Below are 12,928 nucleotides of genomic sequence, written 5' to 3'. Positions count from 1 at the left end.
AGCATATAATGTCTCTTCTTCCATAGCTACATGACTGGAGGGGGCAGAAAAAGGTTTCCCACCCTGCTTAACTTTCTTGTCAGGCTATCCAAGCGAGTCTTGGCAGGATGGAAGGATGAACAAGGAAGCTGCCAAAGGAAACAGTAGGTGTGCTGTGTCACCCAGTCGCTGGCAGTAAAGCGAGTGGAATAAATAGGAAAGTAAAATATTAGTTGTAAAAGGATTCAAATGATCCAAAGTAGAAGAGACCAGCGCAGATGGTACGGGATTCAGCAGCCACTCCAGCTCTCGAGCAAGAAAAAGGCCCTTGGTAGCTAACTCATGACCCCATCTTTTCCAGCCTTTCATTTGATGGATGGGCAAAAACCAAGAGCTGACTTGACCACTGGAGTTTCGATACAGCCATTGGACCTGTGATTCTCTCGGAGTCAGCAAAACAGGTGTAGCCATTTAAATAAGTGGAGCAATATATTTCTTGGGAAGCATTGTGGCTCTCAAGATTCCAAACTTCATTTTGTGTCTTGGTGGGGAAAAGATATTGAAGGCATTGCAAAGTCTTTGAGGAGGTGCCAGCCGCACAGAGTAGTCAGCAAGCACAGCAATTGAGCCGCTTACCCACTGGGAGGACCATCGCACAGATGCGATTCTGTGCCATCTCTAGAGGGCTAAACTACACACTGTATTAAATATGTAGCAAGCAAAGTCTTTTTCTTTTCCTACCTTCAAGTAAGCATGTCTGACTTCTGGGAAACATGTGGGAGTAGGGAGGTTGAGATCAGCCTCCCAGCTGAGTTTCTCCCGAAACATTGCCCCCTGGAAAAGGCTAGCATAGCATATAACTGATGTTTAAATACATTTTGCATCAGGATGCAGGATCGAATAAATTCCTCTGCAGAAGCTGTCAAAAAGGGTTGGTTTGGTGCTTTGAAAGGGCTTAAGGTTTATATTTTCTAGCTGGATGTTTACAAAAACAACTTCCCATAGGCTTTGTAGTTGGTAACCAAAAACAGATTTTAAAAGCCCAGATGGCACTCATTGAGTTTCTTTTTTGTTTTATCCATCATGTGTCTTTAGTCATAAGTGATGAGTGTGATCCTGATTGCTTCCATCACAGACCTACTTCAGGCTGAGAAAGACTAAGCAATGGTATGGCATGTGTTTAATGCAGCCTGTGGTGTACCCTTCAGACCAGCCATTAAGGAGACATTGCCCCAATTTTTCCGTCTACATAGCTGACATCTCAAGTTTCCCTGCTTTTCTGCAGAGCCAGGTGAATCCTGTGTCTGACTCTTCATGTTTGACTGTGTGTGCACTCTCTTGCACAAAGCCGACGGTGCTCTGACAGCAGCATGAATGGGCCACTCCAGATGGAAAAAATAGCCTCACAGCTTGGAGGAGTTTCAGGAGGAACCACCTTCCTGCCAGCAGCAGCTGCACAAATGGAGCAGCATGGAATTTCCTCCCCACTGCCAGATGCCACTCAGGCTTTTTATTCTGAGGGAGCCTACTTGGCAGAGACAAAGAGAAAATGAAGTGCCATCCAAAGTTTACCTGCATCTCAGAAACCACTTGGATTTCTTTAATTCAGCGGCAAACCTTGGGAAAGTTACCGTTTCCATGGGATCAAAGAATTGTACAGTTGGAAGGGACCCCCAAGGGTCATCCAGACCAACCCCCTGCCAAAGAAGCAGGAAATTCACACAATCCATTCCAACAAAGGATCCCACCCTTTGCCTCCCCTCCCCTGGCTCTTGGATGGCAGTTCTCAGGATACCCCCAGCTGGCCTGGCCAGTGGGACTTGTACCAAAAATGGTACCTGTCTAAACAATGCCCAGTGGGGCTTAGGACTGAATGAAGCCCTAGTGAGGGCCCTGAAAGGGAACGCCTACGACGCACAGTCTAGTATATGCATGCAAATACCTGGTGAATCTGAAAACAAAATTGCTTGGGGATCTGCATAAATAATCCAACACAATAAGTCACTGATGCTACTCTTTTTCTTTTTCTTTCTAAGAGGGGAGAAGAAGGGAGTTTGGGCCAGAAAGTTCCATGCTGATGGGAAAAAGTCAATGAAATGACATTGCTTTAATTAGTAGCCTTTTGATTCGAGTTCTAAATATCTTTTGGGCAGTCAGCCAAGATGCGTCTCTGCTCAATTATGGCACGTGGAAAAGGACTTGACTGACATGCTGGGGGAAGCACATGCCCTCCCAGTCCCTCTACATGGCAGCTGCCCATGTTCTTGGCGTCATGATGGTGGGTAAGGGCAAGAAGCTTTCTTATTTGGGGGTGGGGAGGGGTTGGTGGGATCTTCCGTGTTATGGATTAAAAAGGGGCTGATACTGTTTGAGGCCAGTGAGGAAATTATTTTCCCAAGTTGCATCCCATCATGTAAGAATTATCCAGTATAAGCTACAGCTTGGTGGCCCCTGGAATGTATCACAGGTAGCTGAGATATACAGTCACATGATGGCAATGATCTACATGGATGTACATGGTGATGCTGTCATGTCCAGAAATGGCACCATGCATTCACTGTGGGAAGGGTGTATTTTAAAAAAAACACTTGGTGGCTTCACCCTTGAGACAGCATTGTGTTTCTAGGTTTGCAGCCTTGTATGTCCCTCAGTCATAATTTGTTGGGGCTGAAATTCTGGGTGAGACCAGACACCCATGCATCAACACACCCATACCCCATTCCCATTCACACATATACCCTTCCACCTGCATCCATTCACAGTGTCTCTGTGCATGCATGGACACAGCATGTATGCCCACACACAGAAAGCACACCTGAAAGTGTTGGGAGAGGGGTGCTGAGTGGACTTGGAAAGGAACTGAATGCTTCTCCCTTGGTCTTTTAGCTGGTTTATTTAAAAAGATAGAAAGCAATAGCAAAGTGACTCTGTTGTAGTTAGAAACATTAGAGTTATGAAAACATTCATTTACATCTTCAGCAAAGCTCTTTCCAGAAATACATCTTACCTTTTTCTGCACTACCTTCCCTTCCTTTCTTTTATCTAATCCTTAGTGCTCAAATAGTCACCCTTTATTCCTGTTTTATTACCACTAAGCCAAGTTGTGACTTTCTAATGCATGTTGCAAGTTCTCTGAAAGACACTTTAAATGTTAAGAGGACTATTTATTTCCTATCATAGATACCTCTGTCCTCCAGAGACAGGATTTCCTCACTCCTGCACACCTGAGTAATCTGCCTGACAAATTATGCTTGTGTTTACTTCCTGATGATCAGTCACAAAAGAAAGCAAGATGATTAAGGTATATCCCTGAGGCACAGCTTTCACTTCTCTGGTGCCTTCTGGGTAGCTTGGAGTACAGCCTCCACCATCCCCATCCAGTAGAATAATAAATATGCTGTGTGGGGATGATGGGGATTATAGTCAAAGCCACCCAAAGAGCACCAAAAAGGAAAAAGCTGAGCTGGTAGATTGTTGGTCAATGTATTGGTTTGTTATGCAAATCTGATCTGGCTTTCTAGTTCCTTTCTTCTTCCATCTATCCAGTATTTTTCCTCATTTATTCATGGCATAATAGCCTGCATTTCTTTCATACTCTTTCTCTGTCTCTTTCTTTCTTTCTTTCTTTCTTTCTCTCTCTCTCTCTCTCTCTCTCTCTCTCTGTGTGTGTGTGTGTGTGTGTGTGTGTAGGCAAGGCCTGTTATTAAGTTGTGTCCGACTCTTCATGACCCCATGGACCACAGCACGCCAGGCCCTCCTGTCTTCCACTGCCTCCTGAAGTTAGGTCAAATTCATGTTCGTAGATTTGATGACACTGTCCAACCAGCTCATCCTCTGTCATCCCCTTCTCCTCTTGCCTTCACACTTTCCCAGCATCAGGTCCTTTTCCAGGGAGACTTCTCTTCTCATGAGATGGCCAAAATATTGGAACCTCACTTCAGGATCTGTCAGTCCAGTGAGCACTCAGGGTTGATTTCCTTCAGAATGGATAGGTTTGTTCTCCATTTTTTGTGCTCTTCTCTTTCACCCTCATTAAGAGGTTCTTTAATTCCTATTCACTTTCTGTCATCAGAGTGGTATCGTCTACATATCTAAGGCTGTTGCTATTTCTTCTGGCAATCTTAATTCCGGTTTGGGATTAATCCATTCCAGCTTTTTATGGATGGACTGGATGATGTATTCTGCATATAAGTTAAATAAGCAGGGAAACAATATACAGCCTTATCGTACTCCTTTCCCAATTTTGAACCAATTACTGTAGTTTTTCCATATCCAGTTCTAACTGTTGCTTCCTGTTCCATGTGTAGGTTTCTCAGTAGATAGATAAGGTAGTCAGGCACTTCCATTTCTTTAAGGACTTGCCATAGTTTGCTGTGATCCACACAGTCAAAGGCTTTTGTATAGTCAATGAAGCAGAAGTAGATGTTTTTCTGGAACTCTCTGGCTTTCTCCATAATCCAGTGCATGTTAGCAATTTGGTCTCATGTTCCTCTGCCCCTTCAGAATCCAGCTTGTACTTCTGGAAGTTCTCGGTCCACATACTGCTGAAGCCTACCTTGGAAGATTTTGAGCATAACCTTGCTAGCGTGTGAAATGAGTGCAATTGTACGGTAGTTGGAGCATTCTTTGGCACTGTCCTTCTTTGGGATTGGGATGTAGACTGATCTTTTCCAGTCCTCTGGCCACTGTTGAGTTTTCCAAACTTGCTGCATATTTAATGTAGCACCTTATCAGCGTCATCTTTTAAGATTTTAAATAGTTCAACTGGAATGCCATCACCTCCACTGGCCTTGTTGTTAGCCATGCTTTCTAAGGCCCACTTGACTTCACTCTCCAGGATGTCTGGCTCAATGTCAGCAGCCACACTATCTGGGTTGTCCGGGGCATTCAGATATTTTTGGTATAATTCCTCTGTGTATTCTTGCCACCTCTTCTTGATGTCTTCTGCTTCTGTTAGATCCCTCCCATTTTTGTCTTTTATCATGTCCATCTTTGCACAAAACGTTCCTCTAATATCTCCAATTTCAGAATATAGTTGACATTAAATATTTTAAAAGTCTTACTAGAAGCCCAACACTGAATTACAAGGTTGGTTAAAAAACAGCAAAAATTGTGAAAAGTCTGGGGAAGCAGGAATCACTTTGAGAAACAGTGGGCTCATGTCCACAGTCCATTGTTGTTTTAATTACAAGGTTAAATACAATCAAATATATAATAGTAATAAAAACGATCATGTAAACAATTAAAAGCTATAAAAGCTCTTGCCCAATCCAGTTATTAAAAGCCTGCCTCGAAAGACAGGCCTTTAATGGCCAATGAAAGCAGGAAAGGGAAGGAGTTAGACTGCATTCCACAACCTGAGAGCAGCTGCAGAGAAGGCCAGAGAAAGGCACTTTCTGAAGATCTTAGAATCTTATTTAATTTGATTTACAGCAACTCTAGTAGCGTTCTTGAGGATGCTCGGTGTGGTACAGTAGGTAGCGTGATGGACTACAACACACGAGACCTGGGTATGGGCATAATCACACAGGCATTTAGCCTGCTGTTTGGACCACTGCAAAGACAGATTGGTTAATTTCTTTTGACAGTGATCACATGACAAGATCATTGGAGCAAATAAAATCACCCCCAGAATGTTCCTAAACACACATTTCTGGCCCCTACTTCTACTTATTTGATGCTGGTAGATTCATTCTAGTTTCGTCTGCTTTCAGCATGTGTGATTGCTGCGCACCAATCAAAAGCAAGACTTTTGCCAGTATTGTGAAGTGGCTTAATAAGACGGCCACTTCAGGATATTGGCAAATTAATCACTTCCTTGGCTCCATGGAGGAAGTGAGGAAGTAAAAAAATGTTTAAGTGTATATTTGAAAGCAAATATTCACTTTAAATGGAATGCTTCTTCCTGGAACTTTTGTTTGCTTTGCTTAGCTTAACTTAGTTTGGCTTATCTTAGTTCAGCTGAGCTTTGCTTAGTTTGGTTTAGCTCAGTTTAGCTTAGCTTAGCTTAGCCTAGCTTTTGGAGGTCTTGTGCTCTATTTAGCTGTGGACAGGCTTTCCATTGGGTGTTGAAAAGCAAACAAAACAAAAGCTTCCACTAGGAAGCATTCTATTTAAAGTGATGCAGTGAAGTTTCACTGTGAAATACACACTTAATCCCCCCAATTTCCTTAGCCTCTCCACAGAGCTGATGTGATTAACTTGCTATAATCCTGAAGTGGTGGTCTTATTAAGCTTCTTCACAATATTGGCAAAGGCTGCTGAGGACCAACTAGAATCACAGAATCATAGAATAATGAAGTTGAATGGGGTGTATGAGGCTACTGAGGTCAGCCCCTTGCTCAGTGCAAGAAAGCATGAAATTCTATGGATGAGCTGGGATTTTAACCCAGATCTTCTACCTTGTAGTCCATCACTCCATCCTCTACAATACCCTGGCTGTCTTACAATCCTTTATCATTCTAGGAAGAGTTTGCTTTAGCAAGTAAGCTACATGCCAGGAACATCAACTCTAAATCATTGCTGGAACTGTAGTTGCCATGAAGTCTGGGCGTATGCCCCTTGCCCTTAACTGCCGCAGACAAATTGGGCCTAATTAGACAGTGATTTGTATATTACAAGGAATAAAGCAGGCAAAGGAATGGAACGGAACTGGAGAACTTGCCTAAGGTGAACATAACCACACTGTTGCCAATGGCTCTGATGACTACTTGAGAGTTTTCTTGTTCCCAGCACTTTTCTGAGTCTTGTTCTGTTTACACTCCCTGCTGAGATTTGTGCCTGCACTGGTGATTTCTTCTGGTTTCTTCTGAGGCTGAGTCCCTACTCTTCTTCCTCCCCGTTCATTACTTTCACATCGCTCCTCTTCTTTTGTTCTAGAAATTGCCCAATTCTGTGCAGCTTCATGCCCTTTTCCGTGAATCCTGTGCAGGAAAGATAGCATTTTTTTGTGCATTAATTGTAACAGCCCTGCACAAACTAGCCTTTCCAGTGAGATTTCCCATAAGATTTGTATGGCTGAGGACCTCAAGCAGAGAAATCTTGCCACCTAGAGAAAAGAAGTGAGAGTCAGTGAGATTCACATCCTTACTATTGCCTTCTTCTCTCCATCTAACCCCTTTTTTTCTAGAGCTCGTTGTGCACATCTATCAGTAGGCGATGCACAGGGTTTGGAAATAATCACTGTGGCACCCAGAATGTCCTTCTCTTTTCAAAAACAAACAAAAAAACTTCCCAAGTTATTTCATTCCCTTTCCATGATGGGTGTGTCTGGCCATGCTTAACATGATACAAACCTGCATGGTGTAGTCAAGCTGGACAGTGCACTTAATCAGGGCTTGAGAAATTCCCTAGCCAGCATTGGCAATGGCCGTGCCGACTGGGGCACTCTAGGGGCAGTCACTGTACTGACTACATGCTGCAGCCATGTTGTTGACTGCAAACTGAGAATCATAGATAACTCATGCTGAATAGTTTCCAGTTCTTCATTATGTACCACAACCAGATAGCTGCATGTGCAGACTTGAGTTTCCCACAGAGAATTATCTGGAACAAAGAGTGGGCTAAACCATCCATAAAGAAAATGGAAAAAAAAAAGACTTGGTTTTGACTTGTAGCTCAGGGTGTTATTCATAAATGCTTTCATATGAAATTCTGTTTCGACTATGACCGGTTAGGGGAGGGGTGCATGAGGAATAATTGTTATGTTACATATTTGAATCTGTCCAAAAGAATACACAGGTCTGTTTCTATTAGGAGTTGGTTACTAATGATGAATAAGCTGTTCCGTTGTGTCTACTGCTTGTTTCAGACGGTGTGTCGCAATTCAGAAGTACTTAGTTATCTGTGTGTATATCTGCTGAGCTGTTTGTTGGATTACTAGCAAACAATGCAGTGGCCCTTAGGACTCGAAGAAGACATTGCCTTTCCACAACTGCCAGTGCTGTGGAGCAAAACCTGGGAAATGTTGGAAATGATTTTTTTTAATTATTTTCTAATTTAAAACACTTTTTAAAAGGAGGAAGGTGGGATAAAATAATGATGGTGTTATATATGTATGAAAGGTAGGCAGCCTGTGGCCCTTTAGATGTTACTGACTGAAACTGCCATCAACCCTAGCTAATGGCATGTAGTTGGCCTTCTACAAACAAAGGCAAATGATTACCCCTGCCTAATCATACTCACAGGAACATTATCCTTCAGTAGCATGATCCTAGTTGCAACTGCCCAGAATTCTTACTCCAGACATGTCTACAGAGGCTCATTTTGAGTGGACTGGTATGGACTAAATAGGTCATTTAAGATTGAATAGAGGTCTGGTTTGCCATTTGGCATGAAGCACCTTAGTACTGTCCTGATGCAGTTTTTTAAAAAACATTTTACCTCTTCTGCTCTTCCATGGAAATGCTTTGGTTCATTTCCAGCAATTGCATGAGTTGGAAATGAACCAAAATAGAGCAATCCTACATCAAAAAAGTAATAGCAGGTAGGAATGCTCTGGAGATGGGCTGATTTGCTTTGGGAATTACATTTCGTGACTGCTGGAAAAAGGAGCCAACTAGCCCGTCAATGCAGTGGACCAAATACTCATCTGATCACATCCTGATTTCAATGGGATTTTTGCACGGAAAAGTGAGTATAAGATTGCGGTCTAAATTGCTGGGTAGGGCATTGCGATGTGTCTGCCCATAAATAAGCCATTCAGTGGGACACATTCCTATGAAAGAGTATGTGTAACTGCCTTAAACTTTTTCCCAAAATTTATTTATTTATTTACAATATTTTTTTATTTATTTATTTACAATATTTTTTAGCCGCACCATTGCCAGTGGCTTCTGGGCGGCGTACAACATTTATGGCACCCTTATAAAACATGAAAGGGATGTGGTGGTGCTGCAGGGTAAACCGCAGAGAAGCCTCTGTGCTGCAAGGTCAGAAGACCAGCAGTTGTAAGATCGAATCCACACGACAGAGTGAGCTCCCATCGCTTGTCCCAGCTCCTGCCAACCTAGCAGCTCAAAAGCATGTAAAAATGTGAGTAGATAAATAGGGACCACCTCGGTGGGAAGGTAACAGCGTTCCGTGTCTAGTCGCTTGGCCATGTGAACATGGAAACTGTGTAAGGACAAATGCTGGCTCTATGGCTTGGAGACGGGGATGAGCACTGCGCCCTAAAGTCGAACACAACTGGACTAAATGTCAAGGGGAACCTTTACATAAAACTCCATTTAGTTAGTTTTAGTAATCCAGATAATCCAGACTTCAGTGTTCCATCCAGGAGTAGGCAAATTAGTGTTCTCCAGAAATATTGGAGTACCACTCCCATAATCCTTGGTCACTGGCCATACCTCCTCGGGCTGATGGGAGCTGTAGTCCAAAACAAGTGGAAGGTACCAGATGATTTTAATGGCCCAGGAACAGAACAACATGGAGTAAAATTTTCTGTCTTTCTGGATTAACCCTGTGTAGTTCTTCTCACTCAGTAACAGCAAGACAGTTGAAGAAAGAGAAGGGATACTTCTTGAAACTTTACAGGCCTTCTTGTAATATTTTGCTGCTCTCATCTATGGCATGGGTAGGGTCTGTTTTCCAGCATTCGGAATTCTGAAGCTCATATAGATCAAAAGAAGCATCCAAGGGGCCAAGAGCAAGAAGGGCAGGCAACCTCTTTTGTGTAAGGAGGATGCAGGCTGTGCCAGGATTGCTGCGCTGATGGATCCATCAGGGAGGTACCGGCTGGCAATTCACCTTGGGCTGGGGATGGCCAATTGGCTGGAATTTAATAAAACCTGTCTCCTCATTATAAATCACCTCCCACCAGCGGCATGATTTAAGCGAGATTTAGACAGCCCTGACTTGTCTTTAATCACAGTGGGAGAGGCAGGTGTACGAAGATTTAATGGGCAGGGGGAATGTGATCCTGCCTTTCCTGGGCCTTCCTCCACCTTTTGCATTCCTGAAGCCTTCTTGGCATCGTTTTGCAGGTGACACAACAAGAGGCTACGGAGAGTATATACTGTCCCAGAATAGTCAATGTTTAGCCTGGAGGCGACATTGATGACTATAGTGTTTTGGAGTACAGCCCAAGTTGTGGTTAGAATGCACCCTTTCAAGAACTTGCAGCAACTTGTGCCCTGATGGAGGTCTTCCCGGGGGCATCTGGGTAGACATTGTTGGAAACAGGATAGAGACGTGCCTTTGATCAGACCCAGAAGGGTTCTTTGTACCCTAGTATTCTTTTGACCTATGGCAGGGAGGGCGGCTGTTGGCCCTCCAGTTGTTTTTTTAGTCTATAACTGCCACAGTCCTTTCCCATGGAACATGTGGGGCACAACTGTTTGGATCCAGAGGTGAAAACATATGGAGGGCCTAAGGTTTTCTGCCCTTGATCTATAGCACCCAACAAATGGCTTTCAGTTTGCTCTTTTGAGTAGAGCCCTATTACTGGTAGAATTCACAGTTGCTCTAAAAAAATGTTCTGTTTAGCATTCTCCTAAAAGAAAGGAAGAAGTTATTGGTACATCATTTAGCCTACGGTACTAAGAGAACATGCCACCATATTATGCTCGTTTTACCATGACAGGGTCCCAGATCATAGAGGACATGAACCATGGATTCCCTATTAAAGGAGAGCATGTAGGATTCTACCCTTAATTATAACAATAGACAAATAAAGGGACTCGCAGAGGGATTATTTGGATGGTGCAACAGCAGATAATTGGAAGAAACAGAGCAAGCAGTGCATTCGAGCATGCAGCAAAACAGACACACCTGAGCAGCTGTAGTGTAGTCAACTAAAATACAAGTTCACCCCAAAATAACTTATACCAAGCAGAGTATTCACAGACAGCTGCTATGCATCTCATAACATTGCGGCAGCTTGGATCCTAAGCAACAATGTGTTAGCAGGATGGTCCCCTCAGGAGAGCACTACTTATGGATTGTTCCAACCAGTAGCCGGAGGTAGATAGGCAATTTACACAGACTCCTCCTCAATCTGGATCCCCATGTATAATTACAAAATCTTAAAAGGGAACAGTGTGGGGAGTGGTGTAAGTGGCTGCAGAAGGACCTCCCTCCTGTCCTGCTCAAATGGAACCATCTCCGGATTCGGTGTCCCTTCTGCAGATGAAAGGCACTCTTCTTATTGTTAATTATGATCTAAGCCATGGATGTCCATTGTCTCTGTTTAGGACAGACAGCTGCCCTGTTTGACTGTTTTGTCCCTGGTGGTTCACTGCATTTGGTCCTTATATTCTCCCTCTTTGGAAGATCTGGTGCAGTGGTTCTTAACCTTTGTTACTCAGGTGTTTTTGAACTGCAACTCCCAGAAACCTCAGCCAGCAGAGCTGATGGTGAAGGCTTCTGGGAGTTGCAGTCCAAAAACATCTGAGTAACAAAGCTTAAGAACCACTGATCTGGTGCATACCTTTAAAAAGTATTACTTGAAATAAAAGAAATGAGACATTTGATAATACACATAATTATTGTAGCCAGGATTTAATATGGGAAATATTGGAAGAAAGCAGACACACAGTCATCTTAAAAAGGACTCAAACATTTGGAATGATTTTATAGTTGGACTCAAAATATGGACTGGAAAGCTTAGTTAAAAGAAGAATGTGAAGGTCCAGTCATGGAATGGAGAGAAGTAACTATAGCAGCTCTGGTAAAACTTGTTAAGTTGTTCTTTTTTGTTATCTTTTTATTCTAGTATAATTGTAGAAGTGGATGTAAAAGTACCCTCGCGATCTCTGGAATTTTACCCTTCCCCTAACCATGTCTACTCCCCCAGCCCCCTAGCCCCCCAGCCTCCTATCCCAAATCTTATCCCTATTGAAAAATCAATAAAAATTAAAAATATATTTAAAAAGCTTTTTTATTATTTTTATTTTTTGGATTGTGCACATGAGCACTGGAGTGAACTACTTTCTTCTCTCTTCTGCTTCTGCTATTCAGATGAAGCAGAATAGCAGAAGTATACCTGCTGAATGTGTTTATTGATTGCGGCCTACTATTTTGACTAGTTTCTCTGTAACAAGCTCTGTTTGTCTTTGTCTAAATCAATGAGAACTTCAGATATTTGCAGGCCTGGGTCCAGGCCTGGATCGGATACGGGGTGAGTGTGTGTGTGTGTGAGGATTAGACTGTGGCAGGGCAGATCCTGGTCCTTATCCAAACCTCAAAATCAGTGTCTGGATCAAACCAGGGGACAACCCATTAAAAGCATCGTTTCAAATATTCTTATTTTAAACAACAATAACAACCCAGAACATTTTCATTGTCTCTTTACTAGTGAGACCAGTCTCAGAAGAAAATGCAGGAACTGAGCACATTCTGGTTTGTGCTCTCTCTCTCTCTCTCATTGACATTTCCTTCTTATCACCTCAAGTCACGTGCCTTAAATGGAAATTTCTAAGGAAACATTGCCCTCTTGTGATCAGCTTGTGTTGTGCAGCAAATTCTTTCAATATGTCATTCTCTAATAAGGCAAGAAAGTCAGTGTGATTCATCAACCAGTGCAGAATGTCATAAGCTCAGAAACCAGTGCCAGAAGTCTGGGGATTCCACGCCCACAGCAGAAGAAACTCAAAAAGAAACGAATTTAAGAAATTCCTTTGTGAGTGCTATGTATTTTCTGATGTCAACTACAGTATTATACCTGGTTGTTCAAGCAAGCCTTTCCTCCATCCACTGCCTGATTTTGTTCTCTGTGCCTCTCCTATCTGGATCTTTGCGTTTTTTAGTAATATGTTCTTATGTTTTTAAATTGTACTTAGATTTGATATGTTGTCACCCACCCAGAGTAGTTGGTGCGACTAGATGGGCGGGCTATAAATGTAACAAACAAACAAACAAATATTAGGGAGGTGCAGTATTCCTCCCCCTGAACTGACATGTGTCTGCATAAAGGGACACACAGTGTTGCCTGACCCACCCTGTGAACATA

Source organism: Pogona vitticeps, chromosome 2 (genome assembly GCF_051106095.1).
Source record: "Pogona vitticeps strain Pit_001003342236 chromosome 2, PviZW2.1, whole genome shotgun sequence".
Classification (NCBI taxonomy): domain Eukaryota; kingdom Metazoa; phylum Chordata; class Lepidosauria; order Squamata; family Agamidae; genus Pogona; species Pogona vitticeps.
This window is presented reverse-complemented; position numbering follows the sequence as displayed.